This window comes from Malus sylvestris, chromosome 6 (genome assembly GCF_916048215.2).
Source record: "Malus sylvestris chromosome 6, drMalSylv7.2, whole genome shotgun sequence".
Taxonomy (NCBI): domain Eukaryota; kingdom Viridiplantae; phylum Streptophyta; class Magnoliopsida; order Rosales; family Rosaceae; genus Malus; species Malus sylvestris.
The window spans coordinates 14,545,362-14,558,666 of record NC_062265.1 but is presented as its reverse complement, the minus strand read 5'-3'; positions in this window follow the sequence as shown (position 1 = coordinate 14,558,666).

Genomic DNA, 13,305 nt, shown 5'->3' with positions numbered 1-13,305 from the left:
GCAATCTCCTTTGACTTCCTGCTTCCTCGAGGTTCATGTTAAACTTCTTAATGGCCCAAAGTGCTTTGTGCTCCAATTCAACAGGAAGATGGCACGCCTTGCCATAGACAAGTCGGAAGGGGGACATCCCAATGGGGGTTTTGTACGCCGTACGATGCGCCCAAAGTGCATCATCTAACCGTAAGCTCCAATCCTTCCTTGTTGGCCCAACGGTCTTCTCTAGGATTTGCTTGATCTCACGGTTAGAAACCTCGGCTTGCCCATTAGTTTGAGGATGGTAAGGTGTAGAAACCTTATGGGTGACACTGTATTTCCTCAATAACGCTTCAATAGTCCGATTGCAAAAGTGTGACCCTCCGTCACTAATGATCACTCGTGGCATTCCGAACCTTGCAAAAATGTTAGTTCTAATAAAATCTGCAACCACTTTAGAATCATTAGTTCGGGTGGCCTTTGCTTCCACCCACTTCGACACATAATCAACCGCAAGCAAAATATATGTAAAACCATACGAAGAAGGAAAAGGACCCATAAAATCAATACCCCAAACATCAAAAATTTCAACATTTAGGATAGAAACCTGCGGCATTTGGTCCCTAGCACTAATACCACCCATTCGTTGGCATTTATCACATGTTAAGCAAAAAGTTTTAGCATCTTTAAAAATACTAGGCCAATAAAATCCACATTGTAACACCTTAAGGGCTGTGCGTTGTGTACCAAAGTGCCCTCCACATGCATATGTGTGACAAAAACTCAAAATTGAATGACATTCAGAATCGTGCACACAACGACGTATAATCTGATCGGGGCAAAATTTCCATAAGTACGGATCATCCCACACATAAAACCGTGCATCATGCCTAAGTTTATCACGTTGGTGCCTAGTGAACTCACTTGGAATACGTTTTGACACCAAAAAATTAACAATATCGGCATACCAAGGTGCACTAACCTTAATGGACAGCAATTGTTCATCGGGGAATGTCTCCAAAATCGGCACCAACTCCTCATTATGCACCATTCGGCTTAGGTGGTCAGCCACCACGTTCTCACTTCCCTTCTTGTCCCGAATCTCTATGTCGAACTCTTGAAGTAATAATATCCATCGAATTAGCCGTGGCTTGGCTTCCTTTTTGGTGAGCAAGTACTTCAGAGCTGCATGATCAGTGAAAACAATTACTTTAGTTCCAATTAAATATGATCGAAATTTATCTAAAGCAAAGACAACGGCAAGAAGTTCTTTTTCCGTAGTGGAGTAGTTCAATTGTGCATCGTTCAACGTCCGTGAGGCGTAGTAAATGACATGCGGCCTCTTGTCCTTTCTTTGTCCTAAAACAGCTCCTAGAGCATAGTCGGACGCATCACACATGAGCTCGAAAGGTAGACTCCAATCCGGTGGAACAATGATGGGTGCCGTGGTCAACAACTCCTTGAGTTGGTTGAATGATGCCATGCACTCCTTGGTGAATTCAAACGCCACTTCTTTTTGTAGGAGTCGGCAAAGAGGTTGTGCTATCTTCGAGAAATCTTTAATAAACCTACGATAAAATCCTGCATGGCCAAGAAACGAACGAACCTCTCTAACCGAAGTCGGAGAGGGTAAGTGACGTACAAGATCTATTTTCGCCTTATCAACCTCAATACCCTTTTCAGAGATTATATGACCTAAAACGATACCTTGTTTAACCATAAAATGACACTTTTCCCAATTAAGTACAAGGTTAGTTTCCACACAACGTTTTAGGATCACACTTAGATTATGCAAACAACTATCAAACGAATCACCAAATACGCTAAAATCATCCATAAACACTTCAATTATCTTTTCTACATGATCAGAAAATATGCTCATCATACATCTTTGAAATGTAGCAGGTGCATTACATAAACCAAAAGGCATGCGACGATATGCAAACGTACCAAACGGGCATGTAAAAGTGGTTTTTTCTTGGTCCTCGGGTGAAATGACAATTTGATTATAACCAGAATAACCATCAAGAAAACAATAAAAAGCATAACCCGCTAACCTCTCGAGCATTTGGTCAATGAACGGCAATGGGAAGTGGTCCTTCCTCGTGGTGGTGTTTAGCTTCCTATAGTCAATGCACACCCTCCAACCGGTTTGAATCCGTTGAGGGACAAGCTCATTCTCAGCATTAGCTACCACCGTCACTCCTGATTTCTTTGGTACGCATTGAACCGGCGAAACCCACCTACTATCCGAGATTGGATAGATAACCCCACAATCTAGAAGTTTTATGATCTCCTTTTTCACTACTTCCATCATCGGAGGGTTAAGACGGCGTTGAGCCTCTCTAGTTGGTTTGGCCCCCTCCTCAAGAAATATGTGATGCATACAAGTCGTAGGGCTTATACCTTTAATATCGGCCAATGTCCAACCTAGGGCAGATTTGAACTCCTTCAAAACTCGAAGCAACTTCTCCTCCTCTTGTGCCGTGAGGGAGGAGGAAATAATGGCAGGTAGTGTTTCATTTTCTCCCAAGAAAATGTACTTCAGATGGCTTGGCAAAGGCTTGAGTTCAAGGATAGGTGCCTGAATTGTAGATGGAAGCAATTTGTTAGTCGAAATGGGAATGGACTCACGGTTAGTATACTTACCATCAAGCTTAGGTAAGGACTCAAGGGCAGCCACAACTTCAAGTAATTCCTCACTAGGGGGCACGGCATGGGATGAACCATGTATGCCGTGAGCATGCATGCAATCAGCCCCCTTTGTTTTGAGTTCCATGCCTCGTGTAATGACTTTTTCAAGCGCATCGTCATTTAAATCATCGAGATATCCCTGCGCCAAAGAGTCAATTATATCAATAGAAAAGCATGAATGGTCATCACTAGGGTATTTAATGGAATCAGAAAGATTAAAATTAACAACTTCCCCATCGAATTCCATAGACAAAGTTCCACTATACACGTCAATCTTCGTCCGGGCCGTCTTCATGAATGGCCTTCCAAGTAGAATGGGCAGTGAAGGAGCATGGTCCGATTCATCCATTTCGAGGACATAGAAATCCGCTGGGAAAACTAAATGATTAACCTGCACAAGCACATCTTCCAAAACTCCCTTTGGATAGGCGTTAGATCTATCGGCCAATTGTATTATTACCCCATCATTTTTCAATGCTCCTAAGTTCATAGATGCATAAATGGAATATGGCATAACATTTATAGAAGCACCTAAGTCAAGCATGGCAGACTCAAATCTAGTATTCCCAATAACACAAGGAATGGTAAAGCTACCTGGATCTTTACATTTGGGAGGTAATTTGCGTTGCAAGATGGCGGACACATTCTCACCTACCTTGACCACTTCCTTGGTTGCCATCCTCTTCCTCGTGGTACACAACTCCTTCAAGAACTTAGCATACCTCGGAACTTGCTTGATTGCATCTAACAAAGGTATGTTAACTTGAACTTTCCTAAAGGTTTCAAGGATATCCTTTTCGGCCTCTTCTTTCTTCGTTTGCATGAACCTACTAGGAAAAGGCACATTTGAAGGGAAAACATTAGTATGAACTGAATTGGACACATTCTTACCTTTGTGGGACGAATTGAGCAGATTTGGGACATTAGGGACTTGCGGCAAAGGTGGAACCACCTTTGCCGTGGGCTGCTTTGATGCCTCCTCTTCCATTTCCAAAAGTTCATCCTCATTATGACCTGTTTTTGGTGTAGAACCTGCCCCAACTTCCTTACCACTTCTTAAGGTGATAGCTTTGGCACTTTCGAAACCTCCCTTCGGATTTGGAATGGTGGAACTAGGGAGTTGTCCGGGATCTCGAAACTTACCTACAAACTCGGCAATCTGCCCAATTTGTTTCTCAAGTTGATCCACCCTTTTATCTTGGTTTTGCATAGCCTTTGCTTGATCTTCCTGCTCATTAGACAACTTAGTTAGTATCTTAAGAAGTGCATCATTGTCAAGAGACGTACCTGAGGCACTTGGGCCGGATTGGGCTTGATTTTGGGGTGGGCCGTAGGTTTTGGGAAAGAATCCCGGGGGTTGTTGCCTAAAGCCTCCTTGGTTCTGAGGTTGCTGAGGCTCCCTTCCCTTGAAATTTGGGTGATCTCTCCAACCGGGATTATATGTGTTTGAATATGGATCGTTCCTTGGTTGGTTTTGCCCTTGAAACCCAATTGCATGAGCGCTTTCCCATCCACCATTTTCAATCAACTGTGGACATTTTTCAGAGACATGTCCTTGGATGGAACATACGCCACATACAATTGGTCCTTGCATCTTCATGCCCTCGGCCATCTGAGACACAAGAGAAGTAAGATTAGCCAATTGTGAATGAAGATCAGGAGTCGAACTTACCTCATGTACTTGGTGCCGTGGGGGTCCTCTTTGGCCTACACCTTCGTACTGTTGAGCGTTCAACGCTCTATTAGCAATCAAGACCTTGGCAGCCATGGGTGTCTTGTCCACCAATGCTCCCCCCGCCGAAGCATCAAGCATTTGACGTTCTAGAGGTAGGAGACCCTCGTAGAAGTATTGCAACAGTAACTCCTCCTTCATCTGATGCTGTGGACAAGAAGCAACAAGTGATTTAAATCGTTCATAATATGTAGGAAAAGACTCACCTTCTTCTTGCTGAATTCCGCTTATCTTTTTGCGGAGGAGGATGATGCGAGAAGTTGGAAAGAACTTCTCCAAGAACGCTCTCTTCATACTTTCCCACGATGTGACAGTTCCGGGAGCTAACTCATATAACCAATCCTTGGCTTTATCCATCAAAGAGAATGGAAAAGCCTTCATCTTCAAGATATTTCCGTCAACATTGACGGGAGTCATACTAGAGCAAACTACTTCAAATTCTTTCAAATGTTTGTTAGGATCTTCCATGGACAAGCCATGGTATTTAGGAATATGATGAAGTAAACTTGACTTTAATTCAAACTCATCTGTCTTACCTTGGGCAGCCATGGGGTATTGAATGCACAAGGGCGCGGCATTATCCAAACCCGAGGCGGAAAGCTCCTTGAGTGTACGATTGTCCATGGCCATGCCTTGGACTTCTTCAAATATCCCTGCCGTGGCTTCCTCCTCCTCTTCTTGTACGTTTCCTTCAAGGTCAGATTCAGAACTGGGTGGATGATGTGCTTGCTGGTTTCTAACTCTTCTCAACTTCCTCTCAAAATCGTCGTCAAACTCCAAGATGTTTGCACGAATCGGTTGAGAGCTTCTAGTCATACATTAGTACCTAAGAAACAAGAAACAAAATTAGGTCAGAAACTTAAACAAAGTCAGAAACAAAGTGAAATAAAAGAAACAAAAACAATCCAAGGGATTAGCAAATTTGCTAATCCCCGGCAACGGCGCCAAAAATTTGATGCGAAATAGATTAAGCACACAAATTAAACCCTCTTTTTGTCAAATTGTAGCAAAGATGTAAGTAGGGATCGTTCTAGACCGGGGATTAGGAGGGATTGCTAAACGCTTGGAAACTGACTTAAACACTCAAAAACAAAGTTAAAAACACTAAACTAGACTCAAAGAATGCAAAACTAAAAGTTAAAACACTTAAACAAACCTAAAACTTAAAACAGCAACTAGAAGGCTCAAAACTGCCTAAAAACCACTTTCTGGGCAGTTTTGAGCACTTACACTAATCTGGACGAAATTGGTTGAAAACTTGAATCAAAACACCTAGAAACACAAATCAAAACACTTTCTAACTAATCTAAGACTTCAAAATAAAGGGGGAATAGTTTTGGACAGAAATTGAAAACAAAACAGAAACTTTAATTAACACAGATTGTAAAAACGATTTTGGTGAAAAGGATGGATAAAAGGCTAGTTAGGAGGTTCTTCTCCACACATGTCACACTTGCAAACAAAACGATTTTCAGTTGTTCTTCCGATAAACTATGAATACTCAACGCCCCAAGTTAACCGTGAATTGCACTAATTAACCCTCAGTTTTTCCAGAATTTATCAAGTTGGATGATTGCATACGACAACTCAAAACATTCCCTACAAGTTCCCTACATGAATTGCATAATAGAGATACAAGCAAGAATCATTACGTTTTATGAAAAACATAAGCATTGACGAAGCATTTGTTACTATGAATTGCATGAAACTTATGCTAAGAATTCATTCAACGCGATCGTTTTCAAGCGATCTTCACTACTTGTGATTATAAGATTATAACTATTAGGTGAAACTCCCTCATAATCTAGCATCATATTCATGCATGAAAACTAAGCGTGCACTCTCAATCAACATACATAAATAAGTATCAATCAAATAGATGAACGAATTGAATCCACAACTTATGAAATAACAACTGAATGTAATCGAATCAAATTGCAAGCATGTACATGGTTTCGAATCACCCCCCAACTAAGGGGGTTTAGTTCCTCATACTCACAACACAAAGTTTATTGAATTGAAACATCGAAGACATAAGAAAGATTACACCTAAAATGCCAAGGAAGTCCACTTTGAAATCTGCACAGAAAGCTCCTCTTTCTTCTTCTCCTTGCTGCGGCAGTGAGGGTTAGGGGGTTTTTGGATGAGGGAGAATGGTGGAAAACTATCTAGGATAGGTGTAGGGCACGGCTAGGAAGGTTTGGGGTCAGAAAATATGGAGTTGGGTGAAGGTTGGGCTCGGCAAAGGTGAGGGACAGGTTCTGGCGTGAATGGAGTTTCTGTATGTGTTTTTGGTTTTTTAGAATGGAGTTAGGATGGTAGGGTGGTGCGGCAAGGTGTGGGAAAGAGTTATGGAGGTGTGGAATGGTGTCTAAAGGTGGAGGATGGTGGCTGGAATGGATGAATGGCTGCGGCAAGGAAGGGATTTGGGTGATGGTGGCTGCGGCAAGGTGGGGAAAGGGATATGGTTTTCTGATTTTTATGGAGAGGGAAGAAGATCTGCGGCTAGGGTGGTAAAACACAAATATATAAGCACCTAAAACCCTAATGAAATCAGATTAGACCACAATGGGCTAGGGTTTGTGCGGCACTTAAGTGAACATGGGCTAGGGTTTAACATGGCAGATTTTAGATGATTAGGCCCTAGGGTTCGGCATGGGTTGAAGGTCCACAAGCAAATTTTTGGGTTTAGGTCATCTAAAAGCCCAACGCCAAGAATAGAAACTCTCGAAAATGGAAACCTCCAAGAATAGAAACTTCCAACTTTTAGAAACTTTGGTTGCCAATTCCGATTTAGGAAAGATCGACCCAAAATGGAAACTTTTAGGCTTAGCTTTCCTACTTCAAGTAGGAAACCTCAAATCTTCAATTCTTCAATTCCATCCCAACCTTGCGTTCCAAGCATGTCCTTTTCAATTCAAGCTCACTTTTTGCTCCAAAAGCTCCCAATTGCATCATTTCATGTAATACGTCCGCTAAACCTGAAAACACAAGAAAGTAGCTTAAAAGACTATTTTAACAAAGAAAACATACAAAAGTGCATAAGAACTAGCTAACTAAGGCGCATAAATATGCTCCTATCAGATACCAAGCAAGGAAACGTTGGCCCTTAAGGCCCCTTTTGTCAAGTATAATGGTGGGTATAATTTTAGGCATGTCGTTCACTACATAACATAACAGAAATCGTATTAGATTGTTGTATAAAACTATTTGATTGGGTCTTTGAATCAAATAGTACCACCCACTATTTTTGGCAAATTCCACATCCCTCAATAGAATTCGAGAGTTATATTGAACTCTTAGCGGGTTATGGGAGACTCACCATTACCAAGCCCACCTCAGAATTATATCATGTTGGTTAGCAAAAATAATGATGAGAGAATAACGCATTATTCATTTGCAACAACCTCTTGCAATTACCCATCTAGTTTGGCCTCTAGAGAATGTTTGCCTCAGAATTATATCATGTTGGCACCATTGCACTTAGTTAAGTCATTCCCACCATGCTTAGTTTATGCAGAGGTTCAAGCACAACCTCAGAATTATATCATGTTGGTCATACTCGTTGTCTACACTCACCTCATCATATGTTTATGGACTCCTCCTGGATGTAAGCACATACTTTGTCCTTCCCCATTATAGGGTGAAGCCGGTGCATGAGTCACAAACGATTGGAGCCCACCACGGTGGAAGGCCTACGAAGAGATGTTCAAAACATCTCTCGCTTATCAACTTAATATCCGGTTTTTGAGGGAGTAGTTTTGGGCTACATCAAAACATTTTAATCATATTAAAAGAACTTGGTCCTATCACAACCATTGGTCCAAGTTAATATGAATTAGTAGTTTATAATACTCCCACTATTTCGAAGAAACAAGCGAGACTATATAGAACTACTAACGAATGCATTGCATCCTCATATGGACTATATAGTCATATTAGGTTTAAAGATGATTATGAACCGTTCAATTTGATCCAACACGAGCCTTGTGTTGGACCTTGGGTCTTAGGTAGGTAGTTGTTGATTTTAGTTACGCGTTTAATCCAATTAAACCGTTATTTCCTATTGGGCATTGGACCCAACTATTCCATTTTGCATGCATATAAACAAAAAGGAATACATGAAATAATAAGAAGGGATTATGCCCTTTTACAACATAAATCAAATGATGGACTTATGTCCATTTACAACAACTTGAATTAATCAAATTACATTCAAATCTATTCTACTAAAACCCAAACATTCATAATGTTAATCGGCCAATCACATAGCTCAATTATAGTGGCCTTTGGTTCATAATCACCCTTTTCTTAATCAATCAAATTAACTAAGAAAACAACTTTAAACAATTGGTTTTTGGATCCATAGAATTGATTTAAATGGAACTAAATGAAATGAAAATCCAATTCTCATTTAAAGAGACAAAACAATTTTGTTCTCATCCTTTTGGGCCAAAAGGAAACTATGACCACAACATTTGGGCCACAACGTAAAAACATAAACTTTTTGGGCTAAAATGCAAATACACAAAAGTATCTAAAACATTATGTAATTGCACAAAAGGCCCCAAAAATAACCCCACTTGGGGTGGCCGGCCATTTGGGAAAAATTTGAAAAAAAAATCTAAAAAATTTTGCTAGTGGTTTTTGGTGGGTGAGGAAAAGGATGAAAATGATGATTTGTTTGAAAAAATAAAGTCTATGACTAATTATGACAAATATTAAAATCATTTCATCACATCTCACCAATAACCTCAATCATCAAAATTTAAACCAAAACTTTATGAAAAACATAAAACTTTTGAATCAAAACTTCAAAACTTTATGTTCTTGGCAAGAACTTCAAGAACATTGAAGAACACTCATGAAAACTCATAATAGCTCCATGAATGTTTTCACTTACCAAAACTCAAATTTTCACCATTCAAAAGAGGGCTAACATCCTAGGGTACTTAGGGGTTCCAAAAGTCACTTTAAAACCATTTTAACAAGACAAACATGAACCCAAAAAATCACCCTTTGGATTTGGCCGAATTTCCCAAAACACATGGCACCAAATTTTAGTTCCAATATTCATGCTTAAATGAAATACATCTACAACATTTGAGATGCTAAATTTTCTAGCAAAATTTATAAATTCAAAAGCAAGAACAAAGCTTGTAACATTTACAACATTTAAATCACAAAATATGAAAGTCACAAAACCCAAAAGGATTCACCGTAAACTAGGCCTAGGCTCTAATACCACTTGAAGGAAAAATTTTGTCCTAGCTAAGAACAAGTATGAACATTTGAATACATATGCATACTATTAACTCATTAATATAGGCATGCATCCAAAAAACAATTCAATAAAACCCATGACTTTCAAAGCCTAGTATATGGTGAACCAAAATAAACTCTTTAACAACATTAAAGAGAAAGAAGAATTTAGTGATTCTTTACCCTTGAAGCTCATCCTTGTTTACACAAGGGATTCACCCAAGTGGAGGGCCTTCAAGTCACCTCCAAGCTCCTTGAATCCTTCTTGTGTTTTCCTCCCTTTAGTGCTCATTTGATGATTTGAGGAAAAAGGATTTGTTCTCCAAAACACCAAAAGCTTGATGTCTCTAAGTCTCTTCACCAAGGTTGTATCTTGTGAAGATGATATGGATGATTAAAAGAAGAAGAGATTGCTAGATGTTTCTTCCTTTAATGGCCGGCCTCTTGGAAGAAAATGGAGAACATGTTTTCACCCAATTTCAACTTACCAAACCCTAAAGCTATAAAGTTGAATTTATACTTCATTTCTTTGGTGAGTGGCAAGCTTGCAATTAAGCAAACTTTGCCCATCCAACCCTAATGGCCGGCCTCCTTGGTGTTATTGGGCTATTTGCCCATTTTGTTTTAGTTGTCATACAACTTAAACATAATGGGCCTTTTGGACCAAAACGCTTTTGGGCTCCGAAACCCAAAACCAACATATAAGCCCAATACGAACCTTTCGTATAATTAATTAACTAATTAATTAATCTTGACCATTCTTCAATTAAACCATTTAATTGCTTATCCATTTCATTTGATTTCTTCACATACATCCTTACTCGGTGTACGATCCATTAGGTTCTAATTAGCGAGGCAGTGGGCGATGTTACTCTTAACTATCGATCATGAATTGAAACCACATTTCAATTCTCCCTTTCATTGATTAGTGTTTGCTAACCATTAGGGCTTCCACAAACCATGGTTGACGCCTAGCAGCATGTCATGGTTACCCAAGCTAAGTAGAATTGGTTGGAGAACCTATCCAGTTACAACTACAATGCAATACGGTCCTTCTCTAATACAATACTCTTAATCACATTGTTTAAGTGATAGTTTGTTTCATGTCTACTATCCAATGTGATACTTTCTTATATGATTCCCTTGAATATGATTTGGAACATCCTTCCTTTAGTCATATTCATTTGCTTTGGCCAAAGACTTTAGAATCATATCTTAGAGTATTCTCCCTCCACCATGGAAGGTTAGAGATCCCTTGTTGTACATTCATATGCCTACATGACTAGATAGCTTGACCCCAACAATGCCGTGGACACTCCGAGGGAATGCCATTGACAGGATCAAAGATCAAGGACCTAACCATTAGACATCTATGATGCCTCAGGTCAAATGACTACTTTGCATATTGCAACCTTAGAGTTCTTACATGACATGTATGTTCGAACTCTGATTTGATCGTAGTTCAGTGTACTCGATTACTCTTTCGAGCACCTATGTGTCTGTCTTAGTGTCCAACACCAAATCACTTGAGACTAGTCATACTCACGCTTGAGTCAACATAACACATACTAACCTTAGCGGATTGTCAATGCCCAATTGGCAATCCTATGGCTAGGAACGTTTTAGGAATGAACATAAGAGAAAGGTCTCGATAATCTAACTCACTTAGATCACTTATCTCTTAGAACAAATACATTCCTTGGATTCACTTATTGCTTAAACACATGATACAATAAACAGTGATTAACAATAAGATTTGCCCTCCATTAAACATATAAAAGTTTAACATAATAAGTATTCCAAAAAGCTATTACATCAAATGAGTGGCTTTGTGGGCATACTTCCAACAGTCCGTACCTTCGAGGGTGAGAGAGAGAGGAAGTCGAAGGGGAGGAGAGAGAGACACGGGGGAAAGAGAGAGGGATGAGGTGTATGTGTGTGGTCCAACCACAATCCAAAATCTATTTCTTACCACACAAAACACAAACCAAAATTTAATCTACATAAATATAATTTCCAAAAGTTTATGAAATGTGTGCATTTAGTCCAAAATATATCACACACACACATACCTTAGTCACGTTAAGGTCATTTCCGTCATTTCACATTCCCGATATAGAAATCCCGGGACGCGCTGTGACAATATTAATGAATAATAATCCAATTTGATAATAAAACCTAATATTAATGAATAATAATCCAATTTGATAAAAAAATAATCCTAATATAAAACATGGTGATGAATAATAATCCAATTTGATAATAATCCAATTTAATGAATAATAATCCAATTTGATAAAAAAAACCTAATATTAATGAAAAATAATCCAATTTGATAATAAAACCTAATATTAATGAATAATAATCCAATTTGATAATAATCCAATTTAATGAATAATCCAATTTAATGAATAATAATCCAATTTAATGAATAATCCAATTTAATGAATAATAATCCAATTTAATAATAAAAAAAACCTAATATTAATGAATAATAATCCAATTTGATAATAAAACCTAATATTAATAAAATAATAAATAACATTAAACATATTAAAATTATCCTAGGGAATAATTATACAACATTATTTAATTACTTAAAAAAATTAACATGTAATTGTTAACATTACTTAATTACTTTCAAAAAGTAACATGCAAGTATTAATTACTTAAAAAAATTAACATACGAGTCCACACAAATTTATTTGTTGTTGTATAAATTAGAATAATATAAATATAAGTTTGTAAACTTACCTTAAATATGGAACCCTTTGTGTTCAAGCTTTGGAATGGATCTGGAATGGCTTTGAAAGGGGTAAACGAAGAAGAAGAAACGAAAATCCTTTGAATGGCTCTGATACTCCACCTTTAAGAATGTGAAAGAATAGAATAATTATACAACATTACTTAATTACTTAAAAAAATTAACATGTAATTGTTAACATTACTTAATTACTTACAAAACTTAACATGCAAGTATTAATTACTTAAAAAAATTAACATACGAGTCCACACAAATTTATTTGTTGTTGTATAAATTACAATAATATAAATATAAGTTTGTAAACTTACCTTAAATATGGAACCCTTTGCGTTCAAGCTTTGGAATGGATGTGGAATGGCTTCGAAATTGGTAAGGGAAGAAGAAGAAACGAAAATGCTCTGAATGCCTCTGATACTCCACCTCTGATAAGGTGAAAGAATATAACAGACAATGGTACACTGTTTTGCATGTGAAAGAATATCACGGACTCACAGTGGGCCACTGTCAGTGGCACACGGTTTCATTATGAAAGCACTATTATTTGTTGTCCATGGTCTGAAATTGCAAAAAGTTATTGACATACTGTAAAATCAGTCAGGTGAGTCAGATGAGATGACCCAACCACACACACACACAAACATGCCACCACACACACACACAACACACGCACACTCACCTCACACGCATACAGTCTCTCTCTCAGTCTCTCGAACCTTCTCTCTTCTCTGACTCTGAGCTCCCTTCTCCCCCTTCTCCATTCTCCCACACACACAGATCTCTCACTCCCACACACACAGATATCACACACACACGCACAGAGACCCAAGGTCTCTCGATCCTTCTCCCACACACACGCATAGAGACCCACATCGGCTTCTGC